The sequence below is a fragment of the Narcine bancroftii genome, chromosome 8 (genome assembly GCF_036971445.1).
Source record: "Narcine bancroftii isolate sNarBan1 chromosome 8, sNarBan1.hap1, whole genome shotgun sequence".
NCBI classification, from domain to species: Eukaryota; Metazoa; Chordata; class Chondrichthyes; order Torpediniformes; family Narcinidae; genus Narcine; species Narcine bancroftii.
Genome location: NC_091476.1, coordinates 6,492,286 through 6,505,236, shown reverse-complemented (window position 1 = coordinate 6,505,236; position 12,951 = coordinate 6,492,286). Strand labels below are relative to the sequence as shown.

Genomic DNA, 12,951 nt, shown 5'->3' with positions numbered 1-12,951 from the left:
CCCCCTCCATAAATCTTCGTCCGCGAAGCCAAGCCAAAGAAAGAAAGATGAGTATATGGATGGGAGGGGGAATGGAGGGATATGGGTAGAGTGCTGGTAAGTGGGATTAGAGGGAGGGTACTTGGATCAGTGCGGACTAGAAGGGCCAAATTGGCCTGTTTCCATGCTGTAATTGTTATATGCTTATATGTTAAATATATATATATTTATATGTTTTATATATATCTATGCTCTTCCCATGGATGCCATCAGGCTCTGTTTCTGATATTTTCTGCATTCCTGGATGTAGGAGATGGTTCTTCACAAATAAAAATCCATTCTGAGCACTGGAATACTGTACTTCAATGACTGCAAACCACAGAATCAAAGAACATTGCAGCACAGAAAACAGGCCCTTTGGCCCTTCTCGTCTGTGCTGAATTATTATTCTATCGAGTCCTACTGACCTGCACCCAGTCCATATCTCTCCCATCCATGCACCAGTCCAAATTCGTCTTATTAAAATTGATCCTGCATTCACTTCAGCTAGTAGTTCGTTCCAAACTCCCACCATTCTCTGTGTGAAGAAATTCGCCCTAATGTTCCCCCTAAACTTCTCCCCTTTCATGCTTAACCCATGTTCTCTGGTTTGTATCTCACCTAAACTCAGGGAAAAAAATTTCACTATTTACAAAAATGATCTCTCACTCAGAAGGAAGAAGCTAACACAATAACGTAATTGACAGGATGACCAAATGCTTATTGAGGCTACTGCAGATATCAAATTATGACAGAATTATCTCCAAATATATTTATTATACCAACACCCTATTCACACAATGCATAACATGGGTTAAATAAAATTGAATTTATAGAATTATTTGTTTTGTAGTTTGTTTGATCATTTGATCATCAAACTAGAATCAGTCAAAAAACTTAAGAATCTTGATTCACTTTATTCTTTTTTAAAATCTGGAACTGAAATAAATACAATTGAGCAAAAAAAATGAAGGAAATGTAAAGCTTGAGTTGGTTACTTTCCTGCTGTGTTTTGATCTAATGTGCATTCCTAGGCAAGTGAACTGCCAAGGGGCTTGTCGTTAGCCACTGATTCACAAATTGCTGAACAGACGGGTATTTATCCGCTTCATTCACCTCATAAAGCAAATGGTTTACAAACAATTGGAGCTCATCTGTAAATCTTGGTGTTCCCAGTAAGTCAGGGCTGGCATATCAGTTGTTGAGGTTGTTTACCCATGAAAAAAATATAAAATGTTGACATTCTGTGTTTGAAAATCTGGCTATCTCAGCAGATCTATATATCCACATCCCACTTGTTGTAATGTGGTAGACATCAATATAGCACAATCAATTTTGCCAAATCATGTTATTATCCTTCTTCTGGTCCCTCTCCTGCTGGCAGCTCCACCACTTGACACATTTGTACAATTACAAATTGAAAGCAAATCAGGGTTTTAACTAGCTGTACAGACATCACTTGCCACTTTCAAACCTGCATCCCACTAAATTGGCTGTTCAGTGTCCTGGGACAGGAATGGAGGTTTGGCTTTTCACACATGGAACATTCATAGAGGGGTTTCTCTGCTGCACAGCAGTCTGAGAAGTCAGGCCCGCCATTACCTTTTTCCCCCACAGTCTTTTTTTAAAACTTTATTTAAAAATTATAATCAACTTACAATGAAATATAACAAAGAAAAATGAAAAAACAAAAAACAAAATTTTTATATTAAAAAAATCCCACCCCTTCAGCCAGCTCCCTTAAGGGGAGCCAAATAAAAGAATAATACAGTAAGTATAGAAAATATTTCAAGGTATTTCTAAATTCATAAACTCCAAATAAGGAGACCACATTTGACCAAAAAATGAATAATTATCATGTAAATTACATGTAATTTTTCCATAATAATACGTTCTCAATTTATTTATGCCAGCGGATAATATTAACTTCCACCTTATCTTTCCAAGTACTAGCGACATACTTTCATTCCACAGATAACACTAGATATACAAAAGCAATTTGAAATTTGTCCAACCCTAATCCTTTCAAAGAAACCATATATCCCAACAAAAAAATCGATGGGTCTAATGGTAACTTAATTTTCCCAAAATCAACCTAATTCCTTCCCAAAATGGTTGTACTTTAACATAGGACCAAACTGCATGGAAAAAGGTTCCAGTGCATAATCCATAATTAAAACAAGAATCCAAATGACTAAACCCATACTTCTTCAATTTCTCAGGAGTCAAATATAACTGACGTAAGAAATTATAATGAACCATTCCATATCGTACATTGGTCACTTTAGTTACACTATCATGACACATAGCCTCCCAATTATCTTCCAGGAAAATATAAGTTAAATCACTTTCCCATTTAATCCTAGATTTCTCCCAACCCAGCTTATCCATAGCTTCTTGTAACAGTTAATACATATCTGAAATATAACCTTTATTAGGTACAGAAGAAATTAAAGACTCAAATTTTGTCAACATGGGTAGATACATCTCTGTACCATAATTATCTTTTATTAAAGCTTTAACTTGATAATACACAAATAAAGAATTTACTGAAATATCAAATTTCTCCTGCAATTGATTAAAAGAAAGGAATCGGCCTTCTTCACAACAATCCTGAATTGTCTTTATACTCTTAAAATTCCATCTCTTCAAATGATTATTAAACAGTGAAAAATAAATAAGCCGATTATGTTATAACAGAGTTTGAATTGGTCATTTACACTTTGATCCTAAAGCTCTATTTCTTTTAACCCATACCTTTAACAAATGTTTTAATATCAGTATATTACATCCCCGCAACAAATTCACATCCCACTTAAATATAAACTGGTGCATCTCAAATTCAGATATACAAGCCATTTCCACCTTTGCCCAACTCGGAGATTGGTCCATATCCATCAATCTACTAATAAATTTCAACTGAGCTGCATCATAATAATTTTGAAAATGAGGTAACTGCAATCCACCTAAGGCCATATTTCCATGTAAGTTTAAATAGAGCTACACGAGCTAACTTCCCTTTCCATAAAAACTCCCGTACTGCTCTATTCAAATCCTGAGAAAAACCCTTTGAAAGTAAACATGGTATAGACTGAATAAATATTGAATTGGAGGAAGTATATTCATTTTAATACAATTTACTCGACCAATTAATGTCAACGGTAAATCTTTCTATTTAATCAAGTCCATTTTAATCTTTTTTAATAAAGGGACATAATTTAGTTTATATAAGGACTGTTAATCTGCACTTACTACCACTCCTAAGTATTTAATCCTATCGGACCACTTTAATTTTATAATACTTTTATACTCTGAATAATCTCCATCCCCAACTGGTAATATTTCACTCTTATCTCAGTTTACTTTATATCCAGACAATTCCCCAAACTTTAACAATCTTGTAAATGTCTCAAAGACTGTTCCGGTTCTGTCAAATATACCAACACATCATCTGCGAATAAATTAATCATATTCATCTTCCGCAATTTTCATTCCTTTAATCTTATCATTCTGTCGTATTGTCTGAGCTAACGGTTTAATAGCCAATGCAAATAAGGCTGGTGACAATGGACAACCTTGTTGGGTCGATCGCATTAATTTGAATGGTGAAGAAATTTGGCCATTTGTCACCACCCTGGCAATTGGGTTTGTATATAAAGCCTTAACCCAGCCAATAAAATAAGGGCCAAAATTAAACTTCTCTAATATCTTAAATAAAAAATTCCACTCAACCCTATCAAAGGCTTTTTCCGCATCCAGTGCAACCACCATTGGGTGGTTGGGTTGCTGTCTAAATGCATTGACTAAAGTTATCAATCTAAGAATATTGTCAGATGCATTTCTGTTTTTAATAAAACCTGTTTGATCTATATGTATCAACTGGGGCAAATATTTGGCAAGTCTATTCGCTAACACTTTCACTATAATTTTATAATCAACATTTAATAAAGAAATAGGCCTTATCGAAGATACTTTCAATGGATCTCTATATTTCTTAGAAATCACTGTAATTAGAGTGCTCGAACAAGATTCAGGTAACGACTGCTCTTCAGTTACTTGCTGCAAAACATCTCCAAATACAGAAGATAAATTTTCATAAAATACTTTATAAAATTCAGCTGAAAGACCATCATCTCCTGGTGACTTTCCATTTGGCATCTCCTGTATAGCCTCTTTAATCTCAAAATCCATGAATGGAACTTCCAATTCTTTAACCACTTCCTCCCCTAAAACAGGTAAATTTAATTTAGATAAATAAGATTCAATAAAACCAGTGTCCTGCTTTCCGTCAGAAGTATATAATTTTTGGTAAAATGAATAAAATTGATCATTAATTTCCTGAGGTTTATAGGTAACTATTGAATTCTTTTTCACAGCATTAATAGTTTGTGATGCCTGTTCTGTTTTTAATTGCCATGCTAATACTTTATGGGGTCTCTCATCTAATTCATAATATCATTGCTTAGATCGATTAAGTAGGCGCTCACACTGATAAGTTTGTAATGTATTATAATGCAACTTCAACTTTATTAAAGCAGCTTTTTTAATCTTCTGTAACATCTTTCTGAAATTCCTTTTCCAACTCAGTAATTTGTTTCTCTAACATTAAACTTTCTGCTACATATTGCTTTTTAACTTTCGTAGTATAACTAATAATTTGCCCTCGTAAATATGCTTTCAAAGTACTTTCAAAATTACTATGTACTGAATTAACATTCTCAACCAAAAATAATGCAATCTGCTCCTTAACAAAAGTAATAAACTCCGGTTTCTTCAACAGCATTGTATTAAATCTCCATTTATAAGACGATTGTACCACCTCTAAACTCACACAAGAAAAAAATAACATAGAATGATCCAATATAACTCGGCTTTTATATTCAGCCTGCAATACTCTACCCAACAAATGTGCCAAAATAAAAAAATCTATTCTAGAAAATGAGTCCTGTCTAGATGAATGAAAAAAAAATCTTTCTCTGTAGGGTTCACTCTCCTCCAAACATCAACCAAATTCAAATCTTTCATCAAAGCTCCTATTTTTGATGCTACCTTCAATTTCCTTATATTTTTCAGAGATCTATCCAATAAAGGATCCAAAACACAATTAAAATCTCCCCTTACCAAAATATTATTATTAGCCTGATTTAACAACAAAAAATCTTCTGACATAAATCGTTCATCCTCTACATTAGGCACATAAATATTTAACAAAGTCCATGATTCAGCAAAAATTTTACAATTATCCATCAAAACCCTACCAGCATTTCCTTCAAATGATTCCAATTCAAACGTTAATTTCTCATGAACTAAAATCGCTACTTCCCGCACCTTTGAATTAAAAGAAGAAAACACATGCCCAACCTATTCTCTCTTCAACTTCAAATGTTCTTTTTCAGTCAAGTGTGTTTCTTGCAAAAAAGCAATATCAACTTTCATTTTTCTTATATAAGCCAAAACTCATTTACGCTTAATTGGGTTATTCAAACCCTGGACATTAAATGTTGCAAAATTCAAATTAGACATTTCTAAATCCAATAATATATCCCACTATAAAATAATGCTCCACTTCTAAGTCTCGTAATATTCTAATCCCCCCCTATAAAAATAATTCCAAAAAAAAAGACAATCCCAAGACAAACTACTAAAAAGTAGTAGCCCCCTAAAAATCTGGGTGTTGTAAAGCCCACTAGTGGCAGGTGACTAAAGGTCGCAGTGTCACCCCCCCCCCCCAGTCAGACTTTCACAAAGTACATAAACAAAAACATTCAACCCAGTGATTCCAGTCCCAATGATTGTTCTGGATCCTCAATATCAAGAAGACTTTGCGTCAATTCAACTTTTTTCCCATTCTTTCCATTTTTCCCATTTCCATTGACCCTTCTCTTAGGTGACAGTGATGACGATTGCCTATTTCCTCGTAAATCTGGCAACGAATTAGCAAAAATTAATGCATCTATGTTCATTTTCAAAAAAACTGAGATTGAAAGTTCTCATAAAAAACTTTCAATACTGCCGGATAACGAAAAACAATACTTCTTTAGCCGAGTTAAATTCTCGGTGCCTTCTAATAATTTCTTGACTCAAATCTGCATTAAAAAACACCCTATTATTTTGAAGCAACATTGGAGCCTGATTTTGTCGTGCTTTCTGCACTGCCATTCGTACTATCATTTCTCTGTCCTGATATTTCAAACAACGAATCAAAACTGCTCATGGTGGTTGGCCTGGGAATGGTTTCTTCCTTAATGCTCTATGTGCCTGATCTAACTCCAGTCAATCTGGAAAAAGTTCCTTGCCCAACACTTCTGGGATCCATTTCTTAAAAAACTTTACTGGGTCCGAACCTTCTAGATCTTCCAGAAGACCTACTATTTTGACATTATTTCTTTGACCCTGATTTTCTAATGAATCAATCTTCTTCAATAATTCCTTCTTCTGAATCCCCGTCTACAAAAGAATCCTCCACTTTTTCCATTTTTTCTCTATTACACTCCACTTGATTCTTGCATTCAAAAAAAGCCTCTTCATTCTTTTTTGTTATCTTGTAGTGTCCACTGATCTTGTACATCTACTAACATCACTTTTAACAACAGTAATATCTTGCTTCACACAGTGTTCATTTTATTTCTCATTTCCAGAAATCCTGCTTTGACATCTGCATTGACATAGTTTCCATTTGCTGAGCAATCCCTTCCAGAATTGTACACAGAATCCATTCCAGGTTCCATCACCTTCCTTTGAGGCATACCTTCTTCAGACTCAGTCCCCAGTTCTTCAAATTCTAATAAGGTTGAACTCTCTTCCTCCTCAAGAGCAATAGGTTCTCTTCCGGTGCGGCTGTGGGTCTGGACACCCGACGACAGCGTGCTGACCTCGTCAGCCCGCCGTCACTCGGGCCCCCCCACAGCCCACACCTTATCCAGTAGTTCGTGGACCCGCGACGCACCGCACATGCTTGGCAAGGTCACCGACCGCACAGGTACGTCTTCTGACGCCACACTGTGTGGCCCCAGACCACCAGGCAATGTTGCGGTCTCGCGGGTCTGTTCTCGCTCGGCCAGCCCGCCCGGACTCACAAGCTCACGAGTCTGAACCGCCCGAGCTCGTCGCTGTGCCGGTGCCATCTTGCAAATGTGCAAGCGGAGCCGGAGTGATACTTAATCGGGCCGAAGTCCTCTGAGGCTTGGAGGCTCCAGTTGACAACTCCGTGGCTTCAACTTGGTAAGTAGGCCTCAATTCTTCAACACCTTTTGCAACTGAGCTTTTGATTTTTTCACGTTTGCAGCCATTTCAATCCTCCACTCTTCCAAAGTTTGTAAACAATATTTTTAACCACTTTAATAACTTTTAAAATCCGGTATTTAATACTTTAACTGGGGAAGGGTGGAACCACACGTCTACCCTCTACGCCATCTTGCCACGCCCCCCCTCCCAATCTTTATAAATTGTGCGCTATAGCGCTACCAATTTTCCCAGGCTGTTTAAAAATTGTTCGCTATTGTTACTTATTGCTCTTTATTGCTATTTATTTCTTCTTTCTCTCCCCCCACTGCGACTTTCTCATGGCAAAGTTTATACCTTCATTTTAATCTTTTCTTTCTGCACTCACATAGAAACTTTGATCATTTCAATCCCACGATGCAATTACCCCTTTCACACTTGCCTGATCTCAACACCGGTGTATTTTGCTTTCACACTTAGCACTTTAAAGGCTGATTGGTGTTTGGTCCCTGGATCACTTGCAAGAGTGAAAGGGCCTGCTAATTGCTGAAACCAAGAGTTCAAATGGACAGAGTGGGATGGTGACTGGACATTAACATGTTACAGAGTTTGCCTTTACTTATTGCTGTTGGTATTACTACAGTGTTCTGAGACCAAGAGTACAATTTTCATTCATCATCAACCATATTTATCTGATATTGGCTCTTGTAAACAATAAAGTCTCCTTCATCTTGAAGCTATCAGAACAATGGTTCTATTCACAACATCATCAGAATTTATTGTCATGAACATGTCATGAAATGCATTGTTTTCTGGCAGTGTTAGGGTGCAAGCATTCAGTGTACGAAAAGCCGAAGTATCTGTGGGCAAGTCATGAATGGCAATTAAATGATAATTTAGTCTACATTTTAGATTTGTGTATAAAAATAGATGAAAGCCTTTGCTAACACCTGCAGAGGTTTGAGCCGGGTTTGAGACTTACTGCTATGAAATTTCTAAAAGGAACAAGGCCCAAAGGAAAACAGGTTAAACATCCATTTCAAAGGGAATTCATCAGGCAAGTTGCCTTTAAGTGTCATGGAAACAGGCTTCACAAGTGCTGTGACAGGCTGCTTCTGCAGGAAAGGCTCATGGATAAAGCAGGATTTTAATTAATTGGAAAAGCACAGGTGATCTCTATATCATGGCAGTACTGGTGACAGAAACTTCTTAATGGAATTCACAAATTGCCAGCAAAACTTCTGGGATTTAAAATAAAAATTCATTCTCATGAAATACATGTGAAAAATAGTAATTAAATACATTTTTTTCAAACTGAATTTCTTGTACAGGCATAGATGATGCAGCGTTGCGTTGTGAAAAATCAGGATGGAGACTGCTTTCATGGAATCACTCTCCCCTCCAACACGGTCACCAGTAGTTTCCTTGGACACATATTGCACATAAGTATCCTACTTATGTTCTGACTCCTCAGTGCATTAGTTCCATATGAGGACATGGAGGACTTGGATAATGCCATCAATTTTCAACTACATTATAATGTATTTTTTAATAGCACTAGACAACTTTTTTTTTAAAAGGTTTTTTTCCTGAAAAATATTTAGGGATTGTGAGAACTTCAAGATGAACAAAGATCATTTCTGATTTGCTGTATCACAGAGGAAATTGGAGAAATATTAAATTAACTTTTATTGAATTTATCCTGTTTAATCACATAACGATGCCGACACATTGCGCTAGTGCAACTGACCTAAAAATGCTTTGCTGCTGAATTTTGTTTGTACTCAGCATCTGATGCCTCTCATGTCAGTGTCCAATGACAGTCAGCCGGCATTGATGGATTCCATTGCCCTGATATAGCCTTTCCATGGTCACAGTGCCCTGGTGAAACCTTTCAGCATGTTCGTCACTGACTCCCCTGACAAGCAGGGGAGAAGTCCAAGTGCGAATCCAGAAAAGGAATTTTCAATGACATGTTGCACTTCATGGTTTTGTGTGCTTAAAATATATTTAAAATATGACAGGAATTCACAAAAATAGGTTATATCTTTTTTAAAAAAGGATGTGACAGGAAATTTTAAAGTGCTTTTTAAGGTCAGCAGCCCAAAATCCATAAAATACACCAAAAAATTCTTTGTTGTCAGTGTTATATGACACATAAAAGCCTATACTATATTTACATTGTAATGGAATAACCATATAACCATTTATAGCACAGAAACAGGCCAGTTTGGCCCTACTAGTCTGTGCCAAACATCCTCTCCCAAGTAGTCCCACTGACCTGCATTTGGCCCATAACCCTCCACACCTCTCCCATCCATATACATATCCAACCTTTCCTTGAATATTAACATCGATCACGCTTCTACCACCTCTGCTGGAAGTTCATTCCACACCCCCACCCCAACGTGAAGAAATTCCCCCTCATGTTTCCCCTAAACTTTTCCCCTTTTACTCTCAATCCATGCCCTCTTGTTTGAATCTCCCCCACTCTCATTGGAAAAAGCCTGTCCACATTGACTCTATCTGTCCCCCTTATAATTTTGAAAACCTCTATCAAATCACCCTCTGCATTCCAGGGAATAAAGTCCCACCCTGCTCAAGTTAATAAAATGTTTAAAAAGGGGGAATAAGATTAGGTAGTTTAGGTCACTTTTCACAAGCAAACATCACATTTCAAACACAGAAACCAAGAGAGGGGGGAGATAAAAGTTGCAGCAGGCAGTGAAAGGCTGGCAAAGTGAAAAGCCTGCTAAAGACCCCATTTCAAGACAGGTTTTGAGTTTTGAGTTCAGCCTATTTGAAATCTCGATAGTGGCTGGTTGTGTTTCTCCTGGTATAGGGGAAAAGAAGAAATCTTTGTGGTAACCTGGAAGAAGGCATGTTGCTTCGGAAAGACACTTTGATTGCTGGTTGAAAAAAAATCAGTTTGCATGTCCAACGAACATCTCTCTGCACCCACCAAAGACCTTCCTGACTGGTAACCACTTAAGGCACAGAGCCAGTTAAATGTAATGACTGTTTAATTCTGGGTACAGCACTGAAAACTGCCTGATACCAGTGAACTTAGAGAAGTGAACAGTAAATGACTGGACCGTGAAAAAGAACCATCTTGATCACAAACACATATACACATACGCTTGGACTTCAAACAGGTGCCATGGGTGGGGCACAACCAGAGCTCTCTGCTGGCTAAATGTTTTCTTCCATCTTCACTAAGGTTTCTGTATTGCTTCGGAGAACATTTACTTTTACAATTTTTAACTTTTACTTACAATTTTATTTATTCTTATTTATTTTAACATCTATTTATTTATTTCCAGAAATGTTTTGCACATTGGGTTTCCAGATCATAGGGATTCTACTGTATTTAAAATATTTTCGACTTCAAAATAAGAAACAAGTTCTATAATTTTAAAGTTGAGTAATAAAATAATGAAAAGTCAAATAAATACAAAATGATGGAAAATAACCCAATCTGATTTTCAAGAAGGGAGCTGAGATGTAGAATGAAACTTCCAGTCACAATGGTGTTATCCATCTTATCAGTTTACCTTAGGTATCTGATTAGCTGTTCTGGGTTCAATTAGTTCTGCCTTTTTGATGCTGTTCACACATACCATATTTTCACTCATATAACACGCACGCACATATAACAGACATAAAATCATAAATTGAGTAAAAATATTTTTGTACAGTGCACACAAGATCAAAATTTCCCTTGTCCACTATAAATTATGTGCATTTTTCCATTGCTGCTATTACATCCCATATTCGCTATAAATTGCTGATTTGACTTTCCCACACCCACTCTAGATTGTGCACATTCTTTCAACAGGTAAAAATATTCTTATAGCACACACACACATATATAATGCACTATATAACATATAATTCGGGGGGGGGGGGACCTGGTTTGTAAAAAATGCATATAATACGTGCATTAAAAATGTGATAGTTCATTATGACATGAAAGAGAAGGGATCAAAGGAAGCAAAAAATAAAACACAAGTTGCAGGAATAGGCCACTGTGCCCCTCCAACCTTCCTGCTACTCAAGATGGTCATGACAGATCTATGCTGGCTTCAATTTCTCTTGTGTGGCAGTTCCTTATCTTTACCCTCACAACAAATCAAAAACATTCTGCTTTCTGATCCTACCTTGAAGGGCTCAGGCCTGAAATGTTGGTTATATAATTCTTCCTATGAACTTTGCAAGGCCTACTGAGATTCTCCAGCACTTTTGTGTTTTGCACCACAATCACAGCATCTGCGGACTTGCCTGTTTAACAGAGAATAAATTACCTGCAATAAAACAATTCAAGTCATACTTTAAGTCAGCCATTTTCAACCTTTTTTTTGGCTATGGCCCCTGTAGGAATCAACTCAAAGTTTATGGGCTTCTTTCCCTGTGAAGCAGTCAAGTTTAGTTGGTTTCTTCCGTACTACCGACCACAAAAAAACCCAAAAATATTTATGTTACATGAAGTGAAAGAAAACATAGCTTTTCATCTTAGTGTAACTTGTGATTCTGGAACGGACAAATAGGAAATCATTATTTTTAAACATGTGGTAAAGAAAACTATTACAAATTTTTTTTAAAAAGCAAATGGTTTGTACATTATGAATCATCGGCGAACTTTAAGCATAAACTTGAGGAAGTGAAAACATAATTTTTTCAAGCTCTTTTTATTAAAATAAAAATGTTAGTGAGATCCCTAAGCAAGATGTTCCTGTGCAAGTGGTTTGATGTCAGGCTCCAAATTGGATAATAGTAGTCGAAGGACTTGTGATATCAAATCCGTTCCGAGATTCTGTTAAGGAAATTACCTTGCTGAATCTACATTCAACTAAGAAGGTTGAAGGAAAAGCAATGAAAAATATTTTGGTCTTTTTCATAGTTTTGGAAATCTATTCAGCAGATTGCTCTTAACCCCAAATTTTTTTTTTAAATTGTTTGAACTTGTGGCATGAAATTATATCACTCTGAACATCTATCAACCTCTCTTGACTTTCTGTGTCAACATCGGTAGGTTGTTCCTCAGATGGATCTAATATCCAATACAGGATATTGCGGTTTAACAGGTCATTACATCTCTTCTGTAGATCTGTGTGTATTTGCTTTAGGTGTCTCACATGAACAGTTTGTGTGTGATTGTCCTTCAAATGCCTCTGCGTTTGTGTTTAAATTTGGAAATTGTAAAAATTCCTGACATCTGATATTGCTCCAATAGACTTAAAGATTAAGAAACAATGGCCTCTTTGCTAACAATGAATTGTTGTTGTGTTTACCACTGTAAGGTCCTTTCAATAGATTGAGTTTGTCAAAGATATCTCTCAGATAAAACCTGTCCACCTTGCAACAATGAGTTTTTGTCCATGCTCATTATAAGAAAGATAGAATACAATCATGTTCCAGAGTGCAACAAATGAAGAGAATTTAGTTTGGACAGCCACCTCACCTAAGCATGCAGCCACACCATCTGCAAATTCTTCACACACCTGCCAGAAAAGATGGTCCTGAAGGGAATGTGATTTACAATGTTTATGACGATGGAAACGAAGCATTAAAATGTCCTCCGAAGTTTTTACCCATTAATGCTCCCGATGAATAACACAATGAACAGTAAAACCTTAAGGTATACATTTTTTAAGCATGTGATGAACCCTCTGTATTGTCCAGCCATTGAAGTGGCACACCATCAGTTGCACA

At 36.6% G+C, this 12,951-nt stretch overlaps 1 long non-coding RNA gene across 1 annotated transcript in view; it reads right to left on the bottom strand.

Moving 5' to 3' along the window:
- Positions 1-11,483, bottom strand: part of LOC138740311 (uncharacterized) — a 122,280-nt gene extending 110,797 nt beyond the window's left edge. Inside the window, exon 1 of the long non-coding RNA XR_011342821.1 lies at positions 11,400-11,483. This is a non-coding gene — a long non-coding RNA (uncharacterized lncRNA). The remainder of the gene's footprint in view (positions 1-11,399) is intronic.
- Positions 11,484-12,951: the final 1,468 nt, after the last annotated feature.